Source organism: Rhinatrema bivittatum, chromosome 6 (genome assembly GCF_901001135.1).
Source record: "Rhinatrema bivittatum chromosome 6, aRhiBiv1.1, whole genome shotgun sequence".
Lineage (NCBI taxonomy): Eukaryota > Metazoa > Chordata > Amphibia > Gymnophiona > Rhinatrematidae > Rhinatrema > Rhinatrema bivittatum.
The window spans coordinates 257,760,987-257,788,763 of NC_042620.1; the positions used below are offsets into that span (position 1 = coordinate 257,760,987).

The following is a 27,777-nucleotide window of genomic DNA, read 5'->3' on the forward strand; positions in this document are numbered from 1 at the left end:
CACAGCATTTTAAAAAGAAAACATGTTTGCTCTGGTCTTGTAAAATGTTCAGATGTGGGCACTGCAATAGCTAATTTTCTTTTTTCCTTCCTTTTGCCCACTGAAATAGCCTCTTAAAATTCCTTTCATAGAAAGAGAAGCAATGATCTCCCTAAAAGAGACATCACTTCTGAATCATGACCATGTATACTCCAGAAAGATCACGTACCAGGCTGGGCGTTGGATTAAATATGGGCACTGGTATGCTTATCAAACCATATATTTATTTATTTGTTGAGTTTTATATACCGTCATTCGGTGAAGCCATCACAACGGTTTACAAGATTCAAAAGGTATTTTCTTAACAATTGTGAATTAAGGGTTTAACAGGATACATATTATAAACGTAAAGTTAATCTTTTTTATAGTCCAGAATAAAATCATTTTTGAATGAGAAGGGTTTGCTTGGTGCTGGTTGATGACAAGTTTTTTCGTGGACTCGGTTGGTAATTCTGTTGGGTGTTTGGATGTTGTGATGCTTGATTGTCAATGTAGACTTTGTAAAACAGCCACGTTTTTAGATCTTTTTTGAAAGTTTTGGGGTTAGGTTGGGTTCTTAAATCTTTTGGGAGGGAGTTCCATATTTTAGGGCAGGCGAAGGAAAATGCTCTCTCTCTCTGGTTGCTGTCTAGTGAGCATCTCTGATGGGGGGGGACTGTTAAGCGGACTGTGTTGTTTGAACGTAAGTTTCTTTGGGGATTCTTGGGGGTTATGTTTAAACCAATTTGATCTTGATGTTCATTGTTTAGTAATTTGTGTATGATGATCATGGATTTGTGTTCGATTCGGGATTTAATTGGAAGCCAGTGTAGTGAAATCAGTATAGGCGTTATGTGGTCATTCTTCTTTGTTCCAGTCAGAATTCTGGCTGCTGAGTTTTGCAGAGTTTGGAGAGGCTTGAGGTTGGAAGATGGTATTCCAATCAGTAGGGAGTTGCAGTAGTCAATGGTTGAGAATATGAGTAGCTGTAGTACAGTTCTGAAGTCATAAGAGTTAAGAAATGGTTTCAGACGTCTTAGGGTTAGTAGTTTGTGATATCCTTCTTTGATTTTGTTTGATATTTATTTATTTATTTTGGATTTTTATATACCGGCATTCCTGTAGCAGCTACAAATCACACCGGTTTACAAAGAACAAAAAACTTTGCATAGGAGCGTTACATGGAACATTGTTTGTAAGAAACAAGTAAATACATAGGTAACCGTGGCTAAAAACTTGATCATTGCAAAAACTTAACAATACACAACTTAGTAGATAATCAAATAAATAATACAACCAGCCAGGGATTGAATAACAAACTAATATGTCTAGGATTAACAAGATTAAATTAAGATAAGTACTTAATGAACTACTTGCCAGATTTTATTAACAAGGTATAGGTTATTGGGGCGGAATTAGTTGGAGAGGTTAAGGAATAAGATATAGTACAAAGCGATGGTCATGTTGGTTTATGAAGTGTACAGAGGTCATCACTCTGGGAATGCTAGTTTGAAGAGCCAAGTTTTGAGGGTTTTTTTGAAAGATAGAGGACATGGATCTTGTCGGAGGTCTGGAGGGAGTTCATTCCATTGTGAGGGGCCTGCTGAGGAAAGAGCACATTTTCTGAAGGAAGTTTTTGCTGGGGGAACATATAGAGTGCCTAGATAGGCTCCTCTAATTGGTCTGCTGGAGTAGTGAGGCCTTGGCTGGATGGTAAGCTCAATAAGCGAGAGATTGTGTAAAGCTTTGTAAATAACGGTAAGGGCTTTATAGAGAATTCTGTATTTGATAGGGAGCCAGTGGAGGTTGTACAGGATAGGGGAGATGTGGTCTCTTTTTTTTCTATTTGTCAAGATCCTGGCTGCTGAATTCTTGAATGAAAGTTCTTGAATGAAAGTTCTTTGTCAATAATTATTCCTAGGTTTCTGGTGTGGGTGACAGGGAGTACTGGGTTCATTTGATTGTCGAGTATGAGTTGGGGTGGTGGTGATGGATTGGGTTTTTTGTCCATGAGGATTATTTCAGTTTTGTCGATGTTGATTATGAGTTTCAGTGATGTTAGAAGATGTTTAATTGAGACAAGTAGAGCAGATGCTTCTTTGTATGTTTCTTCAATTGAATTTTGGATGGGAATTAGAAGTTGAATGTCGTCAGCGTAGAGGAAATGGGTGACTCCACTATCTTTTAGTAGTTGGCAAATGGGAAGAAGGTATATGTTAAATAGAGTGGCGATAACGCTGATCCTTGGGGAACTCCAGTGTTGAGGCTAATCTTTTTGGATGGGTTGTTATTAATTGATACTTGGTCGGTTCTGTCGGATAGATAGGATGAGAACCATTGTAAGGTGGTGTCAGTTAAACAGATTTCAGACAGCCGTTCTAGGAGTATATTGTGGTTTACTGTGTCGAAGGCAGCTGAGAGGTCAAGGAGTATGAGTAGGTATTTTTTGCCTTTGTCGAATCCTCTTAGTATCGTGTCATTCAATGAGAGTAGGAGAGTTTCTGTGCTTAGGTTCTTTCTGAATCCGTATTGGGTTGGTGATAGGATGTTGTTTGTTTCAAGATAATCATCAAGTTGGGAGTGTATGACTTTTTCGATGATCTTGGCTATGAAAGATAGGTTTGAAATAGAGCGGTAGTTTGCAAGGATTTCAGGATCCAAGTTGTACTTTTTTAGTATTGGTTTGATTACTGCAGATTTCAGGCATTTGGGGTAATTACCTTCAGTCAGGGATAAATTGACAATCTTGGTGATAGTTTTAGATATGGTGGGTTCAATTGTTTTGAGGGTTGTTATGGGGATGCTATCTAGGGTGTGGTTGGTGGGGTTCATTTTTTTGATAATTGATACTCCAGAAAGATCACGTACCAGGCTGGGCATTGGATTAAATATGGGAACTGGTATGCTTATCAAACCATATAGAGAAAGACAACAAAAACTGCCTTCAATAAGATGCAATATCCTACAAGCAATCAAGCCACTGCGACTGGCAGCTGGGATATCTCCTTTGCAGTGTAGATCAGAAAAAGTGGGCAGACTGTAACATAGATGGCAGATACAGACCAAATGACCCATCAGGTTTGCCCACTTATTCTGAACTTTACTGCTAAGGATAACCCCAGCTACCAGTCACAGAAGCTTGATCTTGTATACACTTTGGGAAGTTATGCAATTATGCACATACAGAATTTGAGGTGCACTAAATCGCATAATTTCTCCAAGTACAAGGGCCAGGCCAGTGAAGGGCGCAGAGAATGAATAATGCACAGACTGAGATACACCAGGATGAGATCAGGAAGCATGTGATTGGCTTTCGCAGGACCGCCAATCAGCTGTGCCACTGTTCCCACATGCAACCAGCCTTTTGTCTCCTGACTGGCTGAGCAACCGTGTGTGCGCCCTTATGATCACCACCAAGCTCCTGGCCTTATTGGGACCTAGCCATCCTTAACAGTGCTCCTGCCAGCCTGCTCTCCTCCCTAGCTCTTCCCAGATGCATCCTCCGATTTCCAGTAGCAACCCGCAACAAGATGTGGCCTGGAAGCCCCGTGGTACCACCAGCATCAATCCTCACCATGATGGATCTTCACATCTGCTCTCTCCTTACTGTGACAACCCCCACGGTTTGGTGTAAATGGCACAATCATTTGGGGCACTGTCTACCTGACTGCCTCTGCAGATTAGTTTCCTCCTTGCCCTTGTGCTGGCCCCAACGCCAATGCTACCGCTGTCCTTCCTAGCCTGGTAAACTGATTAAAGCTAAGACCCTAACCTAGATACTAGGGTGTATATGTTATGGAAAAGCGGTATATGAAGTTCATAAATAAACAAACATAATGCGAAATGAGGGGGCCTGATGGGAGGGGGGCATGAATGAGGAAGACAGTGCTTTAAAAGCTTACACGAGGATGGGGGGCAGGGAGTGCCTGAATGGGGAAGGAGATGCCTTCTTGTTATCATGCTCCAGGGATGTAGATTTGACACAAGCTTTGTTGGATACGACTGCAGGGATTTCTATTGGTTTACTGGTAATAAGGGACTTTAATGTCCATGCAAATGATCTAAATATGCTCAGAATTTCTTGGATACGTATACTTTGGGGTACAGGTAAGCTGTTAATGGCCCCTTCCATATTATGAGAGTGGATCCTTGGACCGGCGGGAGTGGGAACCAATGGGGAGGAGCCCCAGAGGTACCCCCCCCCAAAGGCAGGCGAGGCTAGTGGTGACCTGGGACCCCTCTGGGACTTCACCACTACCAGCCCTCGTTCCCCGCAGGTTGAGCCCTTGGGTACTGGGGACGGATGGACTTACGTGGGGTATCAGGCAGGCGGCGTATCTCGTAGTCAGGCAGGCAAGGGTCGTGGCACGGAACAGGCAGGCGAAGACGAAGTCAGGCGAAGCAGGGGTCTTGAACACGGAGCAGACGGAAGACAGGAATCAGGAACAAGGCAGCAGGAATTCCCATAGGAACAGGCCTTGCCTTAAATAGTTGCAGGGCTGGAAGGAGTCCTGGCCCCTCCCGTGCTCCCCCCTGAAAAGGGGTCAGGTGACGCGCGCGCCTGAGGAGCAGGGGTCAGGAAGCAGGCCCAAACAGGCACTGGTGGCGTGCCATCCCGCACGCTGCGAGAGCGCCGGAGAGGAAGGCCGCATTGGAGCGCACCGACCGTAGCTGCCAGCCGTAGCAAGGCTCCCGGACCCGAGGAGGCAGTCAGCTGCGCCGGTAGCTGGAAGAGTCTGGCTGCGGGTCTCCACGGTCGACTCTTGCAACATTCCAATCAGGATGGACATTCTTTGGATTTGATTTTTCTTCCTGTTATGGAAAGAGGTCTGCTTAATCTAATAGATCTTAGTTCTTTTCCAATTCCCTGGTCAGACCATTTTCTAATAAAAGTGGAAACTCGGAGATAAATTGTCAAGCAGGTTTAGAAAGGCAGCAGAGAAATCCCTTGGAAGGAAATACCCTACAGCAAGGCCTTTTTAGAGACCGTGAATCTTCCAAAGATAAAGAGTTGCTTAAAATCGTAAACAATTTCTTGAAATCATCTTTGGTGCCAAAATGTTTACCATCTTTGTTAAACTGTGAGAAGTTGGCCACATATTTTTCAGGTAAAGTGGCTGAAACTGATAGAGGATTAAGAACAAACTTGAGAGAAATGTCAACATTTTTCCCAGGGGTATTGAACTACAGCCAGTTTCAGAGGATAATGTGAGAGAGATTTTATAGGGATTAAAGCCCATCACTTCTAGGCCGATTAAGGAAATGGGTATAGAAGTGCTAAATTGGCTGGGAATGATCATGAAGAAATCACTGAGATGTACTGCCTGTAATTTTGGAAGAAGCTGTGATAAGGCCAGTATTAAAAAAAACGTTCTTTAGATCCAGAGATGTCAATCAACGATCGTTCTGTGTCAAACCTCCTATTCCTGTTTAAAGTGATAGAAAAGTTCGTAACGTGGCAATTAACAGATTTTATTGACTCTGTGGATTATGCTGATTACTATCAAATAAGGTTTAGACGAAATCTGCTCTGGAATCTGTTGTACAGGCACAGATTACACCTAGAATAGATTATTGTAATAACATCCTACTACGTCTTCCTAAGGAGTTGCGTAATAAAATTCAATTGGTTCAAAATACAGCTGCCCGGGTGATTTTCACAGATTTCACCAGTTTTGAAAAATGTACATGGGTTGCCTGGTTTGATAGATGGAACATCTATTTATGTTGATGTAACATACAGACCTCCACTGCAGATACAAGAAATGGATAGAAATTATAATGGTGGATATTCATAAAATTGCTACAAAAGAAGAGGTGATATTGCTAGGGGATTTCAATCTGCTGCTTGTTGACTGGGGCATCCCAGCTGTGGTGTCTTTTAGAAGCAGGGTGATCCTGGATTTTCTGCAGGGAGAACTGCTCCATCAAATGATAATGGAATTCATGTGGAACAGAGGTGATTCAGGACCTTGTGTTTACCAATGGAGATAATCCTTCTGATGTTGAGTGATCATCAGGGATGCAATGATTATCAGCTAGTGTGGGTCAGTATTAGAGCGCAGGTGATGAAGGTTCATTCAAAGGTGGGGGTCCTAAACTTCAGAAAAACTAATATTGTTAAAATGGGGAAGTACCTCAAGGAGTCGATAACTGGATGGAAAAATCTAGGGGATGTGCAAGAGCACTGGGCAAAACTAAAAGATGGTATTATAAGGGTAACTAACCTTATTTTTAGGAAAGTCACTAAAGGAAACAGGAAAAAAAAGACTGCTATGGTTTTCTAAAGAAGTATTTGAAAAGGTAAAGAATGAAGGTTAGTGTTTATAAGCTACAAGAGATCACAGGAAGAGGAAGACAGGCAACAATATCTGGAACAGCTAAGAAAAGCTGGAAATGCAGTCAGGAATTCAAAGATGCAAATGGAAAAAATATGCCAAGTATGTGGGGACAAGACCTTTTTAAGACATGTTACTGATAGGAAAAAGTGCAAAGTGGCATCGTGAGACTCAGAGGTGAAGGGGAGGAATATGTAGTGGCTGATGAGGAAAAAGTGAAAGTGGTTAACAAATTTTTCTGTTCACAGAAACTTAACAGCAAAAAAAAACAAAAAGACCATATGGCCTACCTAGTCTGCACATCCACACCAACTAATTCAGCTTTACAATCCCCACCGCTCCCTCAGACAGCCTGTGTGTTTATCCCAAGCTTTGTTGCATTCAGATACTGTCTTGGTCTCTACCACCTAGGAGGGTTCCATACATCCACTACCCTCTGTGTAAAGAAATATTTCCTTAGATTATTCCTGAATCTATACCCTTTCAACGTCATCTCATGACCCCTTGTTCTAGAGCCTCCTTTCCACTGAAAGAGACCCGCCTCCTGTGCATGAAAACCTTGGAGGTATTTAAATTATCATATCTCCCCTATCTCGCCTTTTCTCTAAGGAATACATGTTTATATCATCTATATGTCTGTCCGTGGATGCTCTAGAATGAAGACCACTGAAATGTTTAGTAGCCACCCTCTGGAACAGTTTATAATCCTTTTGAAGGTCTCAAAAGGACATGGTACACAGTATTCCAAGTGAGGTCAAACCAGGGACCTATAGAGGGGCAATATCACCTCCTTTTTTCTGCTGACCATTCCTCTCCCTAGGCAGCCAAGCATCTTTCTGGCTTTTGCCATCACCTTTTCCACCCATATGGCCACGTTAAGATCATCAGATACAATCACCCCCAGAATCCCCTTCTTTTGTGCTTAGAAGAATTTCTTTCCTTATACTGTATCTTTGCCTTGAGTTATTGCGTCCTAAATACATAACTGCATTCTTTAGCATTAAATCTTACCTGCTAGACCCCAGAGTTTTGCTAGATCCCTCCTCATGTTTTCCAACCCTTCCCATCTACCCTGTTACAGATTTTGGCATCCTTGGCAAAAATGCAATAGATAAAAAAAATGAACCGCTCAAGTATACCTTCAAAAACTGCATTCTTACTGTAAATATTTATAGAGCTGGTATCATATAATGATAAAAGTGCCATCACTCTGGCTAAATCTTCTATACTCATCTACCAGCCCTTCCGCTGCCACCTTCTCAAACACTCAGTACATATGCCACTAGTATGTAACTGATTTTTAAAATATTTTTATATATATATGCAAATAAAACTTTTATAAAAGATTTTTTTGTACTTATCTTCTTTAACAAGATTCTTCAATAATCTCACCGATGATTCACATATTTAAGTTCCAGAGAGCTCAGATAATGAAAGTAAATGCTCGCCATGTCTATGCCATGGAGAGTTCTTCCAAAATGCAATTATAAAGAAGCCCCTGATGCAGGCAATATATTTTGCCAAAACACTGCAACGTTGGACGTTTTTGGAGACCAGGGTGTTTTTGGAAACCAGCAAAGCTTTTACTTTCATTATCTAATGCATTTACTTTCATTATCTAATGCTTTTACTTTCATTATCTAATTACCAAATGCTACAGAACGCTGTAGCTAGAACCATCACACACGCACGCAAATCCGACCACATCACACCAATCCTAAAAGACCTTCATTGGCTTCCTATCCCGTCCCATATTCTATTTAAAACCTTAACCATCATTCACAAATCTATTTACACGCATAACTCGAACTGGCTTGACGAGCCATTTCAATCCATACAATCAAACCCATCCCACCAGAACTAACCGCAACGGCATGCTCCACACCCCCTCCCTCAAAAAGGCACACCTATCTTCTACAAGAGACCGAGCCCTGTCCATTGCAGGCCCCTCCCATTGGAGCAAACTACCTGTGAATCTCCGCCTTGAGCCCTGTAACAACAAATTCAGAAAACAATTTAAGACTTGGCTCTTTAAATTAGCATACCCTGAATAGGACCACCCCCGATCAACCCCATATATGATATTTACCTTCTTTGCTCTTCCATTAATATTACCCTCCATGCTACTCCTACTCTTTTACCCCCTGTAAAGTAGTCTTTCTTCCTACCAAGTCCCATTACCCTAAACCTTTACCACTTCTCTTACTACCCCTGCCATAAATTTTGCCTATATCAGTTCCATGTAACGATATAATCATGTTTTTTATTATTCCTGTTATTGTTATTACATTTCGTGCATTATTTGTTCCATTTTTCACTCTGCCTTTCCTATAACCAATTACTCTGTCATCTATTAGTCCCTGTTTCCTCCCTCACCCTGTTCCATGTAATTTCAAATCTGCAGTTATGATGTAAACCGATATGATGTTTCACACTCATACCGGTATATAAAAAGCTTTAAATTAATAAATAAATCAATCAATCAATCAATCTAAGCCCTCTGGAACTTAAAAATGTCAATCTGATCTATTTCTTTGATTTGGTGACCAAAGATTTGGATCTGGGAGAGTGCTATATGTAATATACTTGGATTTCAGTAAGTCCTTTAACACGGTTCCAAAATGGTAACTTATAAATAAACTGAGCACCCTTGGTATTGACCCTAAAGGGTCTGACTGGGTTAGAAACTGGTTGAGTGGTGGTGGCAATAAATGGAACTTACTCCAAAGGGAAAGGCATTACCAGCAGTGTGGTTCTTTTCAACATTATCATGAACGACACTGCAGAAGGATTGTTGGGAAAGGTTTGCCTTTTTGTGGATGATATAAAAATCTGCAACAGGGCAGTCACTCAAGAAGGTACGGAAAACACGAGGGATCTAGAAAGCCTCAAAAAATGGTCTAGAGTCTGGCAGCTAAGATTTAATACTAAAAAAAATACAATCATGGATTTGGGCATCAAAAACCCAAGAGCGTAGTACAGAATAGGGGGTGAAATTAAGCACAAAATAAGAACAGGATATGGGTGTGATCATATCTAATGGATACAATCGTATCTGATGGTTCCATACAGGTGGATAAGGTGATGGCAAAAGCCAGAAAGATGCTTGGCTGCAAAAGGAGAAGAACAGTCAGCAGGAAAAAAAGAGGTGATATTGCCCCCGTATAAGTCCTTGGTGAGACCTCATTTGGAATACTGTGTACTGGAGGTCGCGCCTTCAAAAGGATATAAAATGGATGGAGTCAGGTCAGAGGTCCATGGTCATATGGAGAAAGACTTAAAGATCTAAACATATATAATCTAGATCAGTGGTTCTCAACCTTTTTTTGGCCGGGACACACCTGACAGATGGTTCTCACATGCGTGACACACTGAACATGTGACTGTCACAGGGCTAAATGTAAACATGCACTCTGCATCCTCAGGAACCCCCTCGACTCCCAGCAATGAGTGCAGAGCAGAACTAGGGCATTACCCTATACAACTCGCTATACAAAAAAGATATTCTGGTTCTGATGACATCTCAGTAAAAGCAAAACAAACTCCCTTTACTACCAGGCGCAATAGCCCTTCTTATGAAAAGACAGTAATTTACTAGTAATGCATGTCCTATTGAGAAAACATAACAAATAAGATTAATACAAATGCCTACATCCTAGTAAATACCTCACCTCGGTCACACACCCAGAACTGACCTTCACCAAGTACAGAAAAACCACAAATTATAAATATGGAGACAGAAACTGGAATGGAAAACCAAAAAAGCCACTCTGCATGCAGTGCAAACCTGGAGAAATGGAAAGAGAAATATAGCACCTAACAGACTCTCAGGATTTGCAATAATGCACACAAACTAATCCGCACAAAGTTACACCTGTATTATGGAACACACTCAAACAGTAACAATCCTATCTATGAAAAGGCAACACTACAAATATTAAACCAGGCCTTAAACACTAATACACTTCCTATTAGGAAAACAGATCAAGCCAAGCTGCTATAGAGCCCCACACAAAAATAATTTTAAAACTATACTAATAAATGTTACAAAACAGCTGATGAACAGAACAACATCCAACAATTAGAAACTCATAGAAATTATTAAAACATGTCCAAATATCAATAAAATACTTCAAAACAGCAGACATCGCGTAATATCCAATAATTAAAATGACAACCAATCAAGAAAAATAAACTTAAAAAGCCACCTTTATTTACCCTCTCCAGCAACTCTCCTACTCCTTTCCCTTTCAGGCCAATAGCACTCACCAGAAGCAGCAAGGGCTGCTGAAGCTCTGTCCTCACAGTCCTCTTCCTTAACGCCCACAACCAGTCTCACACACACACACACACTCAATTAGACCCCATGACCAGTCTCAGTCTCTCTCACACACACACCAGTCATCTTCCTGACCAGTCTCTCTCTCTCACACAGAAACACATCACCTGCCTCTCAATCACACACATGCTCTTATATACAAGCTCTCAATCATACACAAATGCTCTTGCACCCATTCATAGCAGCTCTCACCCAGGCACCCATTCACACCCAAACTCTCACCCAGGCACCCATTCACATCCAAGCTCTCACCCAGACACCCACATACACACGCTCTCATCGCCAAACCTCTTCTTCCTTCGCTGCAGGGATGGGCTCCAGTTCCACCACGATTTTACTCTGGCGGGCCTTCTTTTTCGTTGCCACTGGGATGGGCTCCCATGGCGGCCTTGCTTGGTCGGGGTCGGGTTTCCTCTTCACTGCCACGGGGATGAGCTCCCATGGCAGCCTTGCTTGGTTTTCCTCTTTGGCACCATGGGGATGAGCTCCTATGGCAGCCTTGGTTGGGGTCGGGTTTCCTCTTCACTGCCACGGGGATGAGCTACCGTGATGGCCTTGCTTCGTCGGGGTTTGACACTGCCATTCCTCTCACCCCACCCCTGGGCTATGCGATGCCCCTTCTTCCTGCCTCACCAGCCAATCAGAGGCTTCCTTCCTTCTTCCTACTCACACTGGCAGGTAGAAGGGAGGAGGCTTCTGATTGGCCTGCGCAGGGGCAGGAAGAATGAAGGAGGCTTCCCATTGGGCAGTGGGGGCAGGAAGAAAGGAGGCTTCCCATTGGCCCACGGAGGCTGGAAAAAGGGAGAAGAAAAGTACAACTGGGGCTGTGGGTTACTGGGAGCCGCGACACACCTGCCGGTGCTTGGTGACACAATGGTGTGTCACGACACACCGGTTGAGAATCGCTGCCCTAGAGAAAAGAAGGGATAGGAAAAGCATGATAGAGACTTATAAATATCTCCAAGGTATCAATGCACAGAAGGTGGGTCTAAGAAAATATTTCTTTACATAGAGGGTAGTGTATGCATAGAAAAGCCTTCCAGTGGAGGTGGTGGAGACAAGGGCAGTATCTGTATTCAAGAAAACATGGGATAAATAGAGGATCTCTTAGGGAATTGTAGGGATTGTGAAGCTGAATAGTTGGTGTGAATGGGAAGACTAGATAGGCTTGTATGATCTTTTTCTGCCTTGATATTTCTCCATTTCTATTATGAGAGTTCAAGTCAAGGTGTTGGTCTTAATCATTCATTCCTTGCATGAACTTGCTCTTAAATATTTAAATTCACAGGCAAAATATGTGCATGTTATAAGAACATAAGACTTATTTATTTATTTTTATTTTAAAACTTTTCTATACCATCGTTAAGTTAGATAACCGTCACAACGGTTTACAGCAAGGCACAATAATAAAAATGTGAGTGGTATAGATACCATACTGGGTGAGACCAAAGGTCCTTCAAGTCCAGTATCCTGTTTCCAACAGTGGCCCAGCCAGGTCACAAGTACCTGGCAGGATCTCAAGGGGTAGATAGATTCCATGCTGTTTATCTCAAGAATAAGCAATGAATCTCTGCAACTCTACCTTAATAATGGTTAATGGACTTTTCCTCCAGGAACTTGTCCAAACCTTTTTTAAACGCATCCTCTGGTAACGAATCCTAGAGCACTGAGTAAAAAAATTATTTTCTCTTATTAGTTTTAAATGTATTACCTAGTCACTTCATTGGGTGTCTCCTGGTCTTTGTACTTTTCAAAACAGTAAACAACCGATTAACATTTACTTGTTCCATTCCACTCATTTTACAGACTTCTATCATATCTCCCCTCAGCTATCTCTTCTCCAAGCTGAAGAGTCCTAATCTCTTTAGCCTTTCTTCACAAGGAAATTGTTCCATCCCCTTTATCATTTTGATTGCCCTTCTCTGTACCTTTTATATTCTGCTACATCATTTTTGAGATGTTGTGACCAGAACTGTACACAATATTCAAGATGAGGTTGCACCAGGGAGCGATACAGAGGCATTATGATTTTCTGTTTTATTCTCCATTCCTTTCCTAATAATCCCTAGCATTCTGTTTGCTTTCTTGGTTGCTGCTGCTGCACATTGAGCAGAAGATTTCAATATATTTTCAATGATGACACCTAGATCCTTTTCCTGAGTGGTGACTTCTAATATGGAAACTTGCATTATGTAGCTATAATTTGGGTTACTCTTCCCTAAGTATATCACTTTGCACTTGTCCACATTAAATTTCATTTGCCATTTGCATGCCCAGTCTCCCAGTTTTGCAAGGTCCTCTTGCAATTTCTCACAATCCTCTTGTGATTTAACAACTTTGAATAATTTTGTGTCCTCGGCAAATTTGATCATCTCACTTGTTCCTATTTCCAGGTCAGTTATAAATATATTAAAAAGCAGTGGTCCCAGAACAGATCCCTGGCGTACCCTACTATTCACCTTTTTCCATTGGGATAATTTACCATTTAGTCCTACTCTCTGTTTTCTTTTAATCATCTGGCAATCCACAATAGGACACTGCCCCCTAGCCCATGAATTTTTAATTTCCTAAGAAGTCTCTTATGAGGGACACTGTCAAATGCTTTCTGGAAATCCAGATATACTGTATCAACTGGCTCACCTTTATCCACGTTTATTTACACCATCAAAAAATGTAGCAAATTTGTGAAGCAAAACGTCCCTTGGCTAAACCCTTATTGGCTTTGTCCATTATACCATGCTTATCTATATATTCAGCAATTTTGTTCTTTATGATAGTTTCTACCATTTTGCCTGGCACAGACGTCAGACTCACTGGTCTGTAGTTTCCTGGATCACCCTTTGATCCCTTTTTAAAAATTGGTATTACATTGGCAACCCTCTAGTCTTCAGGCACCATAGATGATGTTACTGATGGTTTACAAATCTCCAATAGCAGATACATAATTTCATTTCTCAGTTCTTTTAGTACTCGGTAATATATAGTACCTAGTCCAGATGATTTGCTACTCTTTAGTTTGTCAATTTACCCTAGTACATCTTCCAGGTTCACTGAGATTTGTTTCAGCTCTTCTGAATCATCACCTTTCAAAATCATTTCTGGCATAGGTATATCTTTAAGCGCTACTGGTACTATCGACTTTCATTGCTTTATATTTAATCATCAGTTCCCAATTTCCAACACTTTTTGAATTTTTTTCTGTCCAAATAAAATAAAGCATCACTTATCTTAAATATCTTTTTTGTTCAGTTCCTTTCTTTTCATAACAGAGTTGGTATGAAAGATTCCATCAGTCCAACATGCACCGTGTTTCGAGTGAAGACTCTGCTTCAGGGGATGGTCTTACAAAATACCAGAAACTGAAATAGAAAAAAAGAGATAAGCACAGAACACTAGCACATAGCTCACCAGATAACATTGCATACACACCATCCTTTTAAACTTCATAAGTTTCACGGGTTCTAACCCGACCCCAGAAGTAATCCATCTTTTACAGACAACTGATTTTTTAGGAAGTATTCTATTGGCTCATGAAATCACAACATGACATCATCAGTTGCTCTACAGACTGCATTCAAGTGTTTATCATCGAAAATCAGTTAGAGAATACCAATCAATTTCAGCATTTAGTCCATGGGGGACAACTGTATTTTCAATAAAAATCCCAAATTGTTCCCTTAGGTTAAGTTTATAATCTAAATTTAAATCTCAGCTAGAAGCTTGCACTTGTTCAATGATCCTCCAACAAAGATCTGTGAAGGTATGTGCCTTTTCTAAACAATGAAGGACCATTGGTGCTTGTAATTTTTTGGTGGTCAGAAGCTCTTGTGCTCTAGCAAATGTATTTTTATCTAACCTGATTTTCGATGATAAACACTTGAATCCAGTCTGTATAGCAACTGATGATGTCATGTTGTGATTTCATGAGCCAATAGAATACTTTCTAAAAATCAGTGGTCTGTAAAAGATGGATTCCTTCTGGGGTCGGATTAGAACCAGCGAAACTTACAAGTTTAAAAGGATGGTGTATAGGCAATGTTACCTGATGAGCTATGTGTTAGCATTCTGTGCTTACCTCCTTTTTTCTATTTCACTTTCTTGTATTTTGTAAGACCATTCCCTGAAGCAGAGTCTTCACTCAAAACACGGCGTGTCGGGACTGATGGAATCTATCATACCAGTTCTATTATGAAAAGAAAGGAACTGAACAAAAAATACATTTACGATAAGGTATGCTTTATTTTATTGGTACAGAAAAAATTTTTAAAAATGTAGGAACTTGGGAACCAATGATTAAATATAAAGCAATGAAGGTTGATAGTACCGATAGTGCTTAGTATGATGGTACTGTTATAACCACAATATAATTTTTTTTAAATTACTTGTCTACCTGTTCTCTCAACAATTTTTGTGACTTCTTATTGCTTATGGGTATATCTCTTACATCTTCATCAGTGAATACTGAAGCAAAGAGTTCATTTAGTCTCTCTCTGCTATGGCTTTGTCATCCCTAAGACCCCTTTTACCCCTTGATTACCCCATGTCACCCTTCACATTCAGGATCAGAAGGTTTCCTTGTTGAGTCCAAGATGGCCGCCGATTAGAATGGTAGCAAACAACCTCGCTCCACGAAAATTTCCACTAATAGCCTCACTGCTTTTGAAACTTTTTCCTGAAATGCCTCACACAAAAGGGAAGGCAAAAGTAAGAACATCTATTACCTCTACGCCTAATCCGGACATAAGACAGCCGCGAATCGAGTCGATGTTTGCCCGACCCATGCAACAAATGCCGGAGGGAGAAGCTGCGGGAGTTGTCGACATTGAGCAGACGCCGAGCTCTATGGAAGAAGGAATATCCCTCAGCCCCGGGGCGCAGACTAACCCGGAACCACCATCGAGGATTTTTGGAGAAGCAACAGCTGAATGGAGAGAAGAGCAGAAAGCTTCATTAAGATCTGCAGCCCTGAGAAAAGATGTGGATATATCACTCTCTTTGGTGAGTCCTGTTTTATAGGGCTCCACAGGCTCTGAAACTGGAAGCAGAAAACAAGATGAGGGAGACGGGGACCCTGTGGAATCAGGAAAAACTGAACCAGAGGTACACATTATTTGTAAAATGCTGTTGGGTAAACCTCCAATAATAACTTTAGATACAATATGGAAGGTATTAGTTTCAATGGACAATTCCATAAACACTTTAACTGCTATGTTAAAAGAGAATTTACAAAATACTAAGAAGCTAGACTTTAAGGTAACAACGCTGGAAAATAATATGAAAGAGATGGAGCAAACAATTAAAAAGGTGGAAGAAGTTCAAATTAACCTTGTTAACTTAGAGAGTATTTGCCTTAACAGAATGGAAAAATTGGAAAATCAAAGCAGAAGAGTTAACCTGAGAGTACTAAACTTTCCAAGGCTGAAGGCAGTATCCCCACGAGAACTGTTCAAAAGTTACCTTATAAATGCATTGAATTTTCCTGCAGAAGAGATTCCCGCTATATCTAAGATATATTACATACCAAGGTTCAAAGAAAAAAAGGAAGAGTTACGACAAGAAACACCCCTAAATGTAACAGCATTGTTGGATCTAACTCTAGAGACGGTCATAGAAACTAGAGACACATTGCTGGTCTCCTTTGTGTTTGGAACAGAGAGAGACTCAGTTTTAAGATTCTTTCTTCGGAATCAAGAATATATTTTTCATGGCCATAGAGTTTGGATATAGCCCGATGTGACAAAGGATACTCAGGAAAAAAGAAAAAAATTTCTACTGATGAGGAATGAAGTTATAAGCAAGGGGAGGGGGGCAAAATTCATTCTTCGTTTCCCTTGTAAATGTATTGTAATTTACCAAGATTCTAGATACATTTTCTTTGACCCTTTACAATTAAGAGTATACCTGAGATAGTTCCACAGGGGTTTGGTGCCTAGAAGTGTAATAGCATGGGTCACACTCTAATAGGGCTATATTATTGTTTTTGGAATATTACCTCTTTATAACTGCTCCTTGTGTCTTGGACTCCCAAATTTCCTATTACTTTTCAGATAAGTGATTACATGTTATACTTAGATGTATTAATTTCCTTTTTTAATAAGAGATATATTTGATTTATCTGATATTCTTAGAACAATTGTGTTCTGTAAGATATGTTGAAATTACAATAAAAATAAAATTTTAAAAAAAAAGGTTTCCTTGTTGTGCCTACTGTAAAACTGGATCTGTTTGACTCAAAGAACCATGCTTTATTTATTTAAATTTATTAAGGTGTCAACAACATGCAATGTACTTCCTAGGGAATTATGATTTGTCCTATTCTCTCCTCAGTTCCCAATGTCCTACAACTTGGCAGGCTAAACAGAAAGTTAAATCTCTTCCTTGAAGATCTCTTCCTTTTTTAGCTTCCAAAGTCAGAGAGAAGTCAGATCTTAATACCAAAACAGTTACTGAATGATATAGTTTGACACTCACTGCAAATGGCATGGTATTGAAGATAATTGCACAGACAGTGGACCTGATACAGCTGTGATGAGCAACTCTGAGAGCTCAGTAAAAGGCAGTCGCAGCCTGCAGCCGCAGAGGAAGTTGTAACTGCCAGTAGACAGCAGAAACCAGCAGCTGGAGGGAAAGGAAGTAACAAAAGAAGGAAGAAAGGTGAAAAGAGCGATGCTTCGATGAGCCTGCAAAGAATCCCGGAGAGCTGCAAGCTTGACAAGAGCCAGTTCCACACTTAACTATCAGCGGGAAGAAGGGTCTCCCAGGGGATCCACGGGGCAACAGACTCATACGGAGAAGCAAGAGGGGGAGCAACATTTAGACAATAACCAATAAGGAAATTAAGTTCTACAATATGCAGAGAACCTAAGCTGAGCAATGACCTAAATTGATGCAGGTTATATGCTAAAGTGCATCCTCTGTTAATCTCATTGCTTATTACTGACCCAGAGGAACTAGGCTCAATTTAAAGCCAACCATATGTTTTATATATGTTTATTTCCAAACTATATCTCATACATTTTAACAAAAAAGTGCTAAGTGCAATACATAATATCCCCGTTTAAAATCCTCCACACCATGCTCACATACACACCATACATACCATCATATCACACCACATACTATAAAAACCATCTAGAACATGAACAATCCTAATACCCCCCACTATATACCCCCAATGTTACAGTACATCATTTTTCAAATTGACATTCACTATTGTTACCGATACCAAGTATCTGTTATTAATTAACATGTGTCACATTATATTGTTTTTGAAACACAGCAAACTCTTAAATGTCATGCCGGATACAAAGTATCTACCATTATTATTGCCCTGATGTTAACACAATGTGTGATTCAAATTATACAATGTAATATCTGATGTTATAATGCATTATAACATCAGATATTACATTGTTATAATGCATTATAACATCAGATATTACATTGTATAATTTGAATCACACATTGTGTTAACATCAGGGCAATAATAATGGTAGATACTTTGTATCCGGCATGACATTTAAGAGTTTGCTGTGTTTCAAAAACAATATAATGTGACACATGTTAATTAATAACAGATACTTGGTATCGGTAACAATAGTGAATGTCAATTTGAAAAATGATGTACTGTAACATTGGGGGTATATAGTGGGGGGTATTAGGATTGTTCATGTTCTAGATGGTTTTTATAGTATGTGGTGTGATATGATGGTATGTATGGTGTGTATGTGAGCATGGTGTGGAGGATTTTAAACGGGGATATTATGTCTTGCACTTAGCACTTTTTTGTTAAAATGTATGAGATATAGTTTGGAAATAAACATATATAAAACATATGGTTGGCTCTAAATTGATGCAGGCAGCAGGCTACTAAAGAAATACACATACGTTCAAATACACTGAGAAGGCAGGACACTCCCTGCTTGTTATCATAGATACCACTATTTTAAACATCATTCAATCAAAGAACTGTCAAAACATGCAAATCGTCCATAATGTTCAAGCATTTTCATGAGACAAAAGAAGCTCTGACTTTGTGACTCGTCTGATGAAGTTCTTAGCCATTTTCATCAATGAAAGGGCTCAACTTCCAAAGAGAGCTACATTTGGGAATGCTCTCTCTCTTGATGATGTACTTGATCTGTGGTGCAAACTTCTTGCAGTACACAACACTGCATGACATTCTCTGAAATGTGCAGAAATGCCAGTGGTGACATACACCTGATGTACTGTCCGGGATATGTGGACAGATTTCGGTATGCGATCCCGCGTTTACGAGCTTGAAGCAGTCTCTTTCAGCTGGGAACTCAGGTCCAGTTAGCCATGTTGTCTATATCAGGTGAGCTGCTGAAACGGATCTTGTGGCACAGTCTGCCAGGTTCTGATCAGCAAGCACATAATGCTATTGCTCTGATTTCTATTTCCTAATGCACTCAACCCCATTGCTTACATATATGTAGTACCTTCTCATTTGGTTGTATATGTAGCCTAGCCCTACCTTGCTGTGTGTGTAGAACTTGATCATGTCTAGCTAATGTTCATTTTACTTAATATTAGCTCTGGTATCTCCACTGCCAACACTGTTCCAAAGAATGCAAAGTTCTTTGGAATGAGATAAGAAAGAGATACAGAGGTATACATTGTTACGCCCGTCGTTCAGACAGCTGTGACCACTCATGCTCGCCTCTTTTTTCCCTGCACCGTCAATCCTAACAAGAATGGCAGCCTCCGCCAACCTCCCCGGCGTTCCCGGGAAGGCATGGGTGCTGCCGACCACCATCATGACTCTAGAAACACCTAGGCGTGCACACGCACAGGGGCCTCCTTTGTACACGTCATGGCGGGAAGCTCGGGGGCGTCCCCTCCCAATAATGTCAACTCGCTGCTGTACTTAAGCTGACTGGCCCTTTGCTTCAAAGAGTTAGCAAAGAGTTTCCTTGTTGATGAATCCACTCCATTCTTGGACTTCTAGTTCCTGACTTCTCTTTTGGCATGTGGACGCTCTGGGTACCCACTCCTTGGGTGCCCTTCCACGTTCCTGGCTATCCGCTCCTCGGAGGGCCTTCCTGCCTTGGACTTCAACCTGACCTGCTTCTCGGTACACTCTCCTGGAACTACCTCTTGTGAGTACCTTAGTACAGACTTCAATGATACTAACTTCACTGAAGGTCTCTGCAGAGTACCCCGTGCCTCTACCGTTCCCCCTCAGCAGAAGTTGTTCCAGTATACCCTATGTTGCAGGGTATTGTCGTACCAGCTTCAGGATCCACTTCTGGGTTCCTGCACCTCAGATCATCTCTTCATCATCTACAGTTCAGTCATTCTCGGCGTACCCCGCTCTGCGGGCCACTACCGGATCTGCACTTCTGAGGTAATCTATACTCGTCTGAAGGGACTTCCTGGCGTACCCAACTCCGCGGGCCATTACCGGATCTTCAGATCAGTGGTATCACCTTAGGTATACCCCACTGCTCAGAACTGTACTTATTTGCATCTCCCGCTCTGCAGGCTCTGCTTTTCCTTCCTTCATAATAAAGTCTCTATCATACAGCTGTGTCCTACGTCGCTGAGACCGCACCTACCGACGGTCTCTGAAGTATCAGACAACAGTTGCTATATTCTAGTGGTGATGTCTTCTATTGTATGGGTATCACTGAGAACACAATTGGGGCGAAAACTGTGAGACAAGCGAAGTGGGCTCAGCAAACATCTCTCATCTCGGCCCATGGTTCACATCCTTACAAAAATATAACATACATACTTGGAATCTGGAGCTGCTCAAGGTCTCGCAGGGAACCCTACTACACTTCCCATTCTTGTTTCTTCTCTGGAGGCAGTGAGGTGTCCCACACTTGTCTCAGATGAAAGTTCTCTTAATAAAGACCTCCCTTGGATGGTGACTGGAGCTGCAAACCCAAGTGGGTCATATAAAGTTGACTGTGAACAGTACGCCACAGCAGGTGTATGGTTTCTTTTCACTTGAGACTTGGAATCTGAAAGTGTCTTTTTTCAAGTCTCAACTTAGTCTAAAAGTTTGTTGGAGTGATGATGTGTCAAGACCCAAATCTAAGTTCTTAAGGTCTTTCACATGGTATTCTGAAGGAAATGCTTTCATTACTTTGGCACTGTTAGAGGCTATTTTATGGAGCCTCAAATTGGCGTCAGCTAACATTGACTGTGTTCTTATTAACAAGTCAATAGCTGCTTTTTCTGTAGGTACTGACATTAATCCATGGTCCACATAGAAATCCCTTTCTATGCATCGTTTCGCATCTGTGCCATACTCCTCCTCTCCTTCTTGTGTTGTCCTCCTGTTTCCCTAAGTGGCCACTGCAGGTGATGGACTGTTGTCATCTTGGTACCACAGGAATCTTAGATAGTTTCTGTAGTCTTCTTGGACAATGATACAGTAGAACATCTGTAGCATATCTGCCATGATGGCAATGGGTTCTTTTCTAAAATGAATTAAGACTCCCAAGAGATTGTTGGTAAATCAGGCCCAGTGAGGAACATGTTGTTCAGAGATTCCTTGGAACTGAGCACTTGAGTCAAATACAACTCTAATTTGACCTGGTTTCTGAGAATGGTAGGGAAATATGAGCATTCCACACTCTCCATCAGAGGTAGGGCTGTCTCCACATGACCAAAAGTGGTCCCTGGTCTCTGGTTTCCTTTGCAGGGTCCGATGTAGCAAGTCAAGTCAAGAGAGGTCCTGTTCTTTGTTAGGAAGTGTCTGGGTGCTCAGAATGGAAAAGAATCCATCCAGCTGTCTGACTCATCTTTGAAGAATTCTTTGTCCATTATCTTGAGAAACTACTTGTGTTCCATAGAGAGGGAAGATTTGTCATTATTCTTTGCAGTTTGGACTACAGACTTTCTCAGATGGTCCTCCCAATCCTGTGGTGTAAGTGCTTCTACATAGGTCTGAGGATGGTGACCTGGTCATCCTTTATGGACAGGTATCTCTCTGATAGAGAAATGGTTCGGACATGGTTCATACAAGGAGGTATATTCAGTGTCCACTGCATTAGTGGTGAAGGTGTTAATGTTGTCCAGTTTTCACACTTTGTTAATACAAACGTTACCTACTATCATCCACCCTAGATCAAGACAATGAGCAAAGGGGCACTGCGTGAATCATTGCGCAACTGATGAATATTGTGCAGCCCCAGGATCTCTCTGCCAAATAGGAGTAGGATTTGAGTGCTAGGATCTAGAGGCGGGAGATGAATAGCTATAGGCCTTAGATAGGAATGATACCACGCTATCTGTGGCAAAGGAATTTTATTCCTGTTTGGTAACTGATTGCATTCTATGAGTATGGAAAGTGGTGATCTGGTTCTGTCATCTATGGCTTCCATCACAAATCCCTTTCCTCATCTTCTTGTTGTCTCTACTTCTCCTGAACATGTTTTGAGTATGTATGGGAAGTAGTCCTCATGTTAAATGGGTCAAAGAACTCTGGCCTTGCCAGGGATCTGTTGCTTTGGTCATCCATGATGATGTACATTCTTATTGACCTCTCAGGCTATCCCTTGGGGTATACCGTAGCTAAGAACATAAGAACATAAGAAATTGCCATGCTGGGTCAGACCAAGGGTCCATCAAGCCCAGCATCCTGTTTCCAACAGAGGCCAAACAAGGCCACAAGAACCTGGCAATTACCCAAACACTGAGAAGATCCCATGCTACGGATGCAAGTAATAGCAGTGGCTATTCCCTAAGTAAACTTGGTTAATAGCCGTTAATGGACTTATCCTCGAAGAACTTATCCAAACCTTTTTTGAACCCAGCTACACTAACTGCACTAACCACATCCTCTGGTAATATATTCCAGAGCTTTATTGTGCGTTGTGCTAGGCATATCATGGAGCAGGATCTTCAATCAAGGCAATCACCACAGACATCAGTGCATTTGGGTGTGACTTCAGATTCCATTGTCTCTGATGCACTGCCCTCCCTGCTATGCTTCAATATGGAGGTAACAACATTTTGAGAATTTAGGCTTATAGCATCTGGATGAAGGGATGTAACATGTTGGTCACTGTTGCACTCTGTGCACTTAATGGCTGCCTACCAGTCTTTAGAGAGGCGATTTATTGAAGAGCAGAATCTGAAACAGATTCCATACTCTTTGAACAAGTCTTTGCATTCAGTTAGCGTCTTTTCCCTAAAGCCACAGCATTTCTTTAGAGGGTGAGGTTTCTGTGTATAGGGCATTATCTGTTTGGGTCTTCTACCCTCTTGTTTGTTGCAGAGAGGGAAACAGGAAGTGCAAACATAGTGGCTGACACCTCTGTTTTGTGCACAGATATATATATATATATTTATTTTTTGTTATCATACCTTTTCATTGATCTTCCATCTCAAGAGTTGTTTGCACTGGTCACATCTGAGATGTCATCTGATGCGCCAAACTTGAAAATCGGATTGTTTCTACTCACTGCTTGATCTTGGATGAACCTGGAGAAAACTGTAAATAGAAGGAAGGCAACATTACTTTATATCTACAGCCTAGGGAAAACCATTTTTCCTGCAGGCTGTGTGGCAATTTTTGCATAACTGCCTTCACTCCATGAGCAGGGTTCAGATAGCTGAGGCCTCAGAGAATTGGATCAGCCTTGGCCGCTTCCAGTTCTAAGAGCAAACCTCCAATTATTGTAATTTATGGTTGTCTCTGTTTGAGATTCTTGGGGAAAAAAGTTCTCAGTTCTTCTACACATCATTGCCAGGCCTTCGGAGGGATTGTCTATATGCACTGATCTTAGCTGAGGACTTATTCCCCAGCCATTTCACTAAACAGACCTATTTCTTTGTTTGCGGTAACGTTCAGGTCTTTAATGACACTTTTGAATGTAGATTTCCATTCTCCATAGTACCCAGGACAGTCATCAAACTTAGGCCTAGATTTATCAATGTGCTGTAACTATCGCATGCGATAGGAAAAGGGGCATGTTTTATGGTAATAGCCTAATTATCACAATGTACACAGGTATTACCACAAAGTGTGTTCACTTTTTGCAATAATGCCTACATAATTGCAATTTCCTTGATTGAGAGAGAGAGATAGAAAGAGAGAGAGACTATCTACAAGGCCCTTGTAACAGTTAGCTATTTATATCTCTTTAGGAGGCCCATCTAGGTAGTAATGTAGGGGTTAGGGGCCACTTTTACATGCAGAGTGAGACGTACGAACAGAACAGTACACTCTTGTGAAGATTTGATGTTCTTCGAACTCACACAACTCACATCAAGCTAGGTTGAGAGAACATTGTTCAAATCTCACCTCGAGTTACTAGGTGGGCCTCCTATAGTAGCATAAATAGCTGCTTACTATGGTGCTATCCCCAAAGGCACACACTCTCTCTCTTTCCCTCTCTCTCTTCCCCCACCCCGTCTCCTCCTACATCTCTCAGGCCCTTCCCCAGCCTAAAAATGCCCAAAATCAGAATTTGTGAACAAATTGCATTATGAGCATAACGCATGATATCACACAGCTTAATGCAACTGAAAAAGGTGTAGTTATTTTCGGTGTTATCGTGCTTTGCAAAGTGTGAAGCCACTCCACTTTTTCAAAGTGCCCGCCCCCGACTCCTCCCCAATCCCTCCCCTTTAAAAAATTTGCATTGCACCATGCGTTATGGTGCTTATCACATGCGTTAAGGCGTTATGCACATGCAAAAAACGCCTTAATGCATGCGAAAACGTCATAATGCAATTTGATAAATGACCCTGCGTTGTGTTCGTGGCTGCTCTACGTCCTCACTCCACCCTCTCTACCTCTGTGGCAACTCCCTCCGGGTCTCATGGACGGCTTGCTGCCTCTTCTCCCCGGCGTCCCCGGACCGTCTCGACGCTGCGGATCTGTGATGTTCCTAATGACGTAGGGCACCAGGTACTTGCTCCTCGAGGGCCTATTTCCAGCTACTGAGCCTCTTTAAGAATCTATGTGAGATTGACATCTACTACTGGCTATGAATACAGCATACCCTGTCTACTCACTATCTATAGTCTCTCTACAGCTCAGCAACCCTGGGATCGCAGTTCCAGTATCTGAGGGACTTCAGCCCTTCCGGGCATATCAGCTCACTACTGCCGCCTCTGGTGGTTCTACTAACCTGTCTAATAAAAGAACTATCTGTGTCTGTCTCCATACCCAAGCCTAGCCGGTGGTCCCTCTCAGGATATCCTCCTGGGGGCGCTGTCATCTGCCATTGACCCAAGGATTCACCTATTTACATTCCTTTCCAGCTGAGTACCCTCTCTAGCACTCTGCTGGTACAGATTGCCAACTCAGCAGTCTATATCATAACAAGATTGCTAGTTCCGCCTACGGAGCATATCAGATTGTTAAACTCCTCCTTCCACGGAAGCCAGTCCCTAACTGATTGCTAACGCCGCATGGTGACTCATAACAGATTGCTGACTCCTTCCCCTACAGGAGTATCCAGCAGAAGATGTACTACAGATTGCTCACTCCTCCCACTTCAGGAGCTGAGCATAACAATTGCTAACTCCTCCCTCCTTGAGGAGTAGACCATAACAGATTGCTACTCCCATCTGCATAGCAGATCCTAACACCCTATTAGTGAGCCTTGGGCTGACAAGCTCACAATGGGCCATATACGTGGCCAGATCTGGTCTGTCTGATACTTCAGTTTTCAGGTGATGAGATGCTCGCGGGATGCTGTTGTAGATTTCTCTCTCACTGCATTAATTCTAAGCATTGAGGTAGTGTGAGGTTGGTCATGTGCATATGGTTCTTGTGGAGGACATGTGACTTATGTTCTCGCAGGTGATACACTCTCAGAGATGCCTTGGTCACACTCCATATAGAGCACTGGGGAGTAGGTCTGAAGTAGGATGTCTCTTTGCACATGTGCTTGGATTATAAGCCGACTGTAGTGCATCCGTGAGCATACAAACGTATGAATCACTGTGGTAGCGATTAAAATCCATGGTAGAGGGTGCATTGAGCTGGTCTCTGATAGGTGCAGAGTCTACTTCACAGACAGGCTGAGTCATCTTAACATCTATTATTTCCTTTGACTGTGGGTGTGAGGATGAGTTGCCATGTCCAGAGGCGAGTGCTAGGACAACTTCTGGTACACTGACCAGATCCTTTGCAAGAACCTGGATCTTCCTGCTTTTCTGTCCCTCCGCAGCTTCAAGGCTCTTAGCTTGGGCTTCTGCAGCAGTGGCTTTCCTTTCTCAATGCAGCATTTCTAATTAAGCATCTAGCTCCTGAGAGCAGCTGCTCCTGCTGCAGCAACAGCGGCATCTTTCTGTTCCTCTGCCTCCAAACACTAGACTCAGATGTTAATCAAAAGTTTATTCTGTGCTGCTTAATTTGGTATGAAATTTTCACTCACTGCAACACAAATTTATTTTATTCTTGTGTTGCAGCCACAGTGTGTCTAGCACCATATGTTTTTTTGCATGCACATGTGGAGACGGATACTGAGTAAGGGAGCAGAGGTATTTGGTGCCAGAAGTATGTTATGTTCATTGGAATGATGTATGCATTTCTAAGAATGCTCAAATACTGTTTTATTTAGTATATTGTATAAAACATTATAGCAATTATTTGGGCATGTTAGATTTTTTTTTTTTTTGCACATAATTCTGAATTTTTTAGTGCATTATTCCCTAGGTTGTATTTGTAGGATATTGCTTCTTATCCTGGGTTAGGGTTGCCAATTTGTATTTGGCAGGCCTAGATGGTTTTACTAAAAGAAGGCTGGCAGCCATCAGAATCTTAAAACTGGCAATATAAGTGGTAGCAATTCACCTGCTGCTGGTCTTACTAGGAGTGGGCCTTCCCAAACAATGCCCCGTCTCTAGATTCCACTCCCTCCAGTCAGCTCACCCAAATGCAGCAAATTCTGACCCCACAGCTGAACCTTAGGTGCCATTCCAGCAGCTGGGAAATAGTGTTACCAATCGACTAGTGAGCACAGCATGGCCTGTGAGCCCAGCAGGGGTGGGTACTCCCAGCCCCACAGTGGTTTTACCCCTTCCTCATGCATGAGCTTCCTGTTTGCAAAACAAATCTGCAGGGGTGCAGGGGAAGACTCATGAAGGACCTGGATTTGTTTCTTAGCTTAGGTCTTTCCAGACCAGATGATGCTGAGAATGCTGTAGCACTCATGACCCCTGTGTGGAGGACATCCCTATCATGCAGTAGGCACACCTAGTGGCCGGATTTAGGGCCCATGATTGCAGAAGAAGCTGTGGTGCATAGCCCCTGGGCTGAGAACCGTCACTCAATGACTGGAATGAAGTAAGCTGAGAAGGGATATAAAATAGGAAAATAAATCCCTGGGTAGTTACAAAAGATGGCTCATGGCACCAAATAACAGCCGTTATGCTTGAATGATTAAGATCAATGCCCAAAGAAGAAAACTAAGGAGTCAAAAAAAAAGAAAGAAAGAAAGAAATCTGCACATGGCAGGGGTAGAGGGAACTACAATGGAGCCTGCAAGCATGTACAGGTGTTCGGCTCACAGACCCGCGATCACACGTTTACACTACTCTCTCTCAGCAGCACTGGGGAGAAATCTGGTGTCTGAGATCCAGTAATATAGAAAGGAAAAGCTCAGGTTCATCAGGAAGGAAAAACCCAAGGTCCGGGGGGTGGCCATATTTTTGGGGGAGGTCGGGAAGGGTGGAGAGGTTTGGTAGCCCAAGTTGATAACCCTATATTGGGTAGAGAAGCATAAAAACTCCCATACTTAACTAAAATATATTTATAGCAGTGTGTGTTCAAAACACTTTTTTTGCAAGAGGGGAAGACCTGTACATACGCACGTAGACACAGCACAGAGAAACAGATACACCCGGTAACACACAGAGACTCCAACATGCACACACAAACTTACACACACTGAAGCAAAAATCAACACATATACAGCACTCGCATATAAACATATAATACCCGCACGGACATACCTTACACTTTTATAACCGTATATGCACACACAGACACGAGTCATAGTCCCATTCTTATGTACGGCGAAATGATACTTGTCCCATCCCAGCCACAGATACACCGTCCCACACACACGCGCGCGCGCTCAGCGG

The 27,777-nt window shown here is 41.9% G+C and overlaps 1 protein-coding gene across 3 annotated transcripts in view; it reads right to left on the bottom strand.

The window, feature by feature from the left end:
• Positions 1 to 27,777, bottom strand: part of HSD3B7 (hydroxy-delta-5-steroid dehydrogenase, 3 beta- and steroid delta-isomerase 7) — a 138,907-nt gene that overhangs the window by 108,107 nt on the left and 3,023 nt on the right. For 2 of the 3 annotated variants that reach the window (XM_029606900.1, XM_029606897.1), the window contains exon 2: positions 23,041 to 23,167. The gene's annotated coding sequence lies outside the window, so the exon portion shown is untranslated. Of the gene's footprint in view, positions 1 to 23,040; positions 23,168 to 27,645; positions 27,762 to 27,777 lie in introns of those variants that run through there. The other variant, XM_029606899.1, reaches the window with a different exon arrangement.